The following is a 6,000-nucleotide window of genomic DNA, read 5'->3' on the forward strand; positions in this document are numbered from 1 at the left end:
AAAGTCAATATTGCCTTCTTTTCATCCAATTATAGACAGTAAAATCATCAGGGTTATGGATGCTTGAAGACATAGCTGGTGCTTTGACTTCTTCAAGGAGAAAATGTTTCTTGCCTTACACTTCCACTCTTGTCAGATCACCTGCACTATTCTGCACTGGCAGTGATATGAGGGGAATGGGACTCAGAGTCTGTGAGTGATGCTTTTGGAATATATATCCTGTATTAATGTCTGAACAGCTTCATGCTTGGGAGCAGCCTTACTTCAGTTTACACCAGTAATACAGGTTAAAAAGCATAAATTGTCCTCTTTATTAGTGCAGTACATTTTGTTTGAGGTTTTCAAACAGCTCTGCAAAGCTTAGGAAGTTTCACAACCTTTCGTAATGCCTGAGAAAGCTGTGAGGAAAAAATGGAAACCAACATGCTCAGAGGTATCTATTAGTTTTGAATACAGTATTTTAGGGGTTTTGGAGGGTTTTTTGTTTCTTTGTTGAGGATGTTTTTTTGAATACCAAATAGAGCTGAAGCTTGGTTACTCTTCTGTGCTGCAGGATCAGTAGGAGGGCTCGGCATGTGCCCAATTCCAAATGCTCCGGTCCTGTGTGCACAGCCTGTGCTGCACACAGACTGGCTGTCCTGGCATGCTGAGTGCTTAATCACCTCAATGGGACTTAAGAGCAGCTCAGGCTGCTACACAAACAGATGAAAAAGTAGTTTGTAACTGCTCTGAGGTGATGCCCTGGAGTGCTCTCACATTTGTGGTTGAGATTCCCTGAAGGAAAAGGTTGTTGCCAACAGAGCAAGCTGGAAACACAGGGATACCCTGATGGTAACACATGGAGTAATACAGAGCCATGAAAGAGTTGTTCTGATCAAATTGCTGGAAAATCAACCATGAGACACAAGCTGATCTGAGGCCCATGGCATGGGGATTTCTGGGAACAGTTTGGTATGGGTCGCTATGATGTCTTCTCAAATGGAAAAGAGTTTACAGGACTATCTGTGCTGGGCTCTGGGCTCAGCAGAGCTATTCAATCCTCCAGTCTATTTGTCTCCTGCTCTGTCTCTCCATTCCTAATCCCCAGCTGAAAAAATACTTATTGACCAGCTACTCTTGTGAATAACAATTTCTTTTAGTGATGTAATTTCATTTTTATACTCCCATGACTGACTTTTGAATCTCCTTTATGGGTAATTAGCATTATCCTCTGTCATCCTTATGCTCATATTTTTCATTGATCCACCCCCTTTGGGTAGTGTCATAATAATTTTATTGTCCTAGGTGCAATACCAGGCTAAAAAAAAAAAAAGAAAAAACCCCTTGGTCTGTTTTATTTGAGGCCCTGTTCCCATTGCAGAACTAGTTTGAACAGATTGAGATAAGAATTACACTTTGTTTAAGGTATCAGTGAGAAATTGCCATTTGCAGCTCATGCTCTGCTGATATCTGAATCTCATTGTGCCTGTGGATATCAAGTGCTCTGATACTCACAGATCCTGCTGAGTAGCAGACTGACTACATGAACTTGAATCACTGTTGAGATGTGGTTTCATATCAGTCTAGACTTAGTCTGGCTGGGTTTCTTCATTATTTATTTATTTGTTTATCTGCTTTGTTGGCTCATCTATAAATGGTCATCATATTCTGTTATTACTGGTTAATAATATAAAATGTGAAAATATATTTTAATTTATTGATGGGAGAAATGCAATTACTGTAAGTAATTGCTTTAGCAGTATCCCCTGAATTTATTGATGGGAGAAATGCAATTACTATAAGTGGTTTCACTTTCAATAAATGGTGCCAAACCCCTTGTATTAGGAAGAAGTTTACTGGAACTCAGACTAATGGCTGCAAAATGGTACTACTTTAGGCAACATTGTCATAGCTGGAATAAATTTGCTCTTTCATATGGTCACAGTACCCAACAGCTGTGACTGTTTGCAAGTAGATTACTGGAAATTTCTTGTTATTCAGACTGTGTTAGTACTACTAGAACTGTTTGCATTTGCTCACCATCTAACTAAATTTATGAAATTTGAGTAAAAAGACAACCAGTCATTTTTGCTGTGCTATGGCTACACAGTCAGTTTGACTTGTCTAAGATTCTGTTGCCTAAGGTAGGGAACTGAATCAATTGTGTATTTTGTTGATACAGAGGATTCATAAGATTTGATGACTTCATGTTTACTGTGGTGTCTTTCTTTGCCAATTTTGTTGCATACTGGGTTACTTGTAGGTGTGTCTTATCTCAGGAAGCAGCTAGTAGCAATTAGCTTTTCCTTGGCTGAGATCATTGCCCTCAGAAATTGGGCAGTGCATTTCATTGAGCAGAGGAAATTGAGTTTTTTGACAGCCAGTTTTGGCTGTGATAACCACAGACCAAACTGAGATGCTCCAGTGCAATTACAAGGTAATTTGCTTCAGGCCTTATAGCTTGCTGAGTTTTTCAAATGTCAAAAGTGAGAAAAAGGTGTTTTAGTCAGAAAAAGCATTAAGTTATTGGGATTGTTAGTGTTGCTACTGCTGAGTGCAGATGGAGGTGAACATTTGTCAGTTATGCTTTGTACTCTCATCACAGTCAATTTTTATCTCTTACAGCATTCACTCAGGAATTTCTGGATCACTGTGGAAGATTAAGTCACCTCTTTCTTGATAAATGTACTCTGAAGATGTGGGATACTGCTGGTGCAATGCCAAAAGTCAGTGCTTCTCCATGTAACAGATCCACGGGACTCCTTACCAATGGATGTTGGAGGTACAAGGAGTTTAGATGGGCTCACTGAGAGATGGGAGCGGAGCTTGGTGGAGATACTCATTGGTGTTGCTACATAAACAAAACACAGAATGCCCAAGAAATCCATGGACAAATATTAGAGTAGAAACTACTATACTTGTTTATCCTGTTCTTGCTTTTCCTAGGTTTCTTCTAATGACCACTGTTGAAGACAGAAGTCTGGGCTGTGTGCTCTGAATCCAGGATACAGTCTTATGTTCCTTCTAGGTCCAGCCTGCCTTGTCCTGTTCTGTTTAATACATACCCAATCTTGCTCCATCCAGCCTACATTTCAGAATTCTTCAATTTTTCATTTAGGAAATTTAAGAAATTTAAGCTCTCCTTGTAACTTGAATGTCAGTTGGGGCTCTCCACATCAAAATTATTTTGCACTTCTTTTGATGGTGGGAACTTTCTTTTACTTTTTGCTACTGTTTCAACCATTCTTATCAACATGCCACTGTTTTATGCTTTATTCATCCATGTAGTGTCTAATTTTTAGTCATTTTTTGCCTTTATTTTTTTAAATTCTCTAACAACTTGCTTGTTGAACACCAAAGATTATTTTATTTCCTATAACTATAACTTCTGGATTTTGCCTTGAATCTGTTGGTAACTCATATATTTTTTAAATTATTTTGAGAAAAAAAAATAATGGTAAATTAATCTGTCATCAAAAATACATTTGATGAGTTTAGGCACTTGTAAATCACTGATCTGCATTCACATTGCATGCACACTGCTAGAGCTGCAATGTATAGAAATTAATACTCTAGACAGACTTTGTACTGAGGGTAGAATTACATAGGTCACATGTTAAGATTGAGGCACATGAGCAAGTAACAAGAATGAGGTTGGTATCACAGAACCATTTAGGTTGGAAAAGGCCTCTGAGATTGAGTCCAATCTCTTACTGATCATCACCTTGTCAACTAGACCATAGCACCAATTACCATGTCCAGCTGTTTCTTGAGCACCTCCAAGGATGATAAGTCCACTACCTCACAGGGCAGTCAGTCCCAATGATTGACTACTCTTTCAGTGAAGAAATTCCTCCTGATGTCCAACCAGAACCTCCCCTGGTGCAGCTTGAAGCATCCTCTCCTCTCATCCTGTTGTTGGTGGCCTGGGAGAAGAGGCTGATCCCCACTTGGCTGCAGCCTCCTTTCAGGGAGTTGTAGAGAAGGATAAGATCACCTCTTTTTCTCCAGGCTAAACACTTCCTGCTCCCTCAGCTCTCCTCATAGGACTTGTGCTCCAGACCCTTCACCAGCTTCATTGCTCTTCTCTGGACACACTCCAGCACCCCAGTGTCTTGTAGTGAAGAGCCAAGAACTGGACACAGCACTTGAGGTGTGATCTCACCAGTGCCCAGTAAGGGGTGAAAATCACTGCCCTGGTCCTGCTGGCCACACTATTTTTTATATAAACCAGGATGCCAACGGCCTTCCTGGCCACCTGAGCACATGCTAGCTCATGTTCAGCCACTGTTGGCCAGCACTCTGAGGTCCTTTTGTGCTGGGCGGTTTTCCAGCCACTCTTCCCCCAGACTGCAGCACGGGGTGATGTGGCTCACGTGCAGGACCCAGCACTCAGCCTTGTTGAACTTCATACCATTGATCTCTACCCACATACCCAGATCCCTCCACAGAGCTCTCCTGTACTCCAGCAGTACCACACTCCCACCCAATTCAGTGTCAGCCACAAATTTATTGAGGGAACATTTGGTCTCCTCCTCCAGGTCATCAATAAAGATAAACACAACTGGGCCCAGTAATCAATGGTCTTCAAAATCAATTACTGGGTCAACACCCAGGAATGACTGGGTCAGTTTGATGCTATAAGAATATAAAATCTGACAGTTTTATTTACTGGGACAAATATTTTTACAGAGTGTGACTGGTTTAGATCAGAGAAATTTTAGAAATTTTAGCAACAACTCAGAGGGCAGAATGATGTCTCTCTTCTGGCCTAGCATGTGCAGCCCTAACATTGGTGAATACTTTGACAATGCAAGAGATCTCACTGATGCCAATAGCCCTTGAAAATGAATGAGGTTGTACAGATCAGTTCTTAGACTCATAACACCTCCTAGTGTGCTGCTCACATCCTCTATACTTAAAACATCACCTCTGCCTGTGGCCTGCTGGGTTCATCAAAGTAGTGAGTTGAAGCAAATACTGCTGAAGCCAAAGGGTTGGAAGAGGGAAGACCGAGAAGAAAAGCATTTGAAGACAAGGGAGGAGGTTGGTCCTACCTCCTGAAGAGCTCATCCTAATTTGATGAGTCCAACTTCTATTAAAGGGTATAGGGTCTAAAGTTCCATTTCCAGCCCACAGAGCATGTTCTGAGGAATCAGTCTGTGGCTGTACAGTGTCTCTCCTGTCGCCTCCAAACTGGGTCTTCATACTCATCTTATACACATATTCATATCTGCAACAGTTTTGCTACCTACACAGACCTTTATAAATAAAGACATTGCTGAGCCATGTGTTTGGGCGCAGAGGCTCCTTAAAAATATCCTGGGTGAAGTGCAGGTTCCAGCACTTAGAAGCAGGATGGAGATGAGGGGAGAGTACAGCTGGGATGTTGGGGAAGAAGGATTTGCAGTAGCTTGAGTTGTTAACTATAAATGTATATATACTATTTTTATTTATTATATCTATATTTGATACACAAATACACTTAAACAGGGAAAAAAGGAAAGAAAAAAAAAGATACATATGAAATGGCACAAGAGAAAGGAAGAAAGAAAAAAAAAAACAAAGATAAATTACAGATGTGGTTGGACATTATAAAGCTGTTTGTATTTAGGTTGCTGTTGGAGGACAGAAATCATTGCCCAGAGCCAATAAATAGCAGGTAGCAAGGATCACATCTGTTTTGCATTCTAATTAAAATTTCAAATAAGCTGTTTTCTGTAACAAACTGGCTGTGGTGTTTTGAGAGCTTTCTGATGAGATGAAAGCTGTAAGGATGTAAGGGAGGTCATCTGAGTTATACCATCAGCAGCCTGTCCTATCAGTCATTGGTATTACCAGTTATTTGTGTGGAGGTAACACATTAAACCCATAATTTTAATAGGAGCCCAGTAGGTATTACTGACTACACAGCACAACCTTTGCTCCAGAGAGATTATAGTGTGAATGCACAATTGGAAAAAAAAAAAAAGATGAGAGAGAAAATGAGCACAAGGAGTTACAATTATCAGAGGCAATGAT

The 6,000-nt window shown here is 40.5% G+C and overlaps 1 long non-coding RNA gene across 2 annotated transcripts in view; it reads left to right on the top strand.

The window, feature by feature from the left end:
• The window catches only part of LOC110476639 (uncharacterized), a 42,874-nt gene extending 40,074 nt beyond the window's left edge, over positions 1–2,800 (top strand). For both annotated transcript variants that reach the window (XR_002466462.2, XR_013339636.1), the window contains exon 3: positions 2,605–2,800. This is a non-coding gene — a long non-coding RNA (uncharacterized LOC110476639). The remainder of the gene's footprint in view (positions 1–2,604) is intronic.
• The last annotated feature ends 3,200 nt before the right edge of the window (positions 2,801–6,000 follow it).

This window comes from Lonchura striata, chromosome 3, assembly GCF_046129695.1.
Source record: "Lonchura striata isolate bLonStr1 chromosome 3, bLonStr1.mat, whole genome shotgun sequence".
Lineage (NCBI taxonomy): Eukaryota > Metazoa > Chordata > Aves > Passeriformes > Estrildidae > Lonchura > Lonchura striata.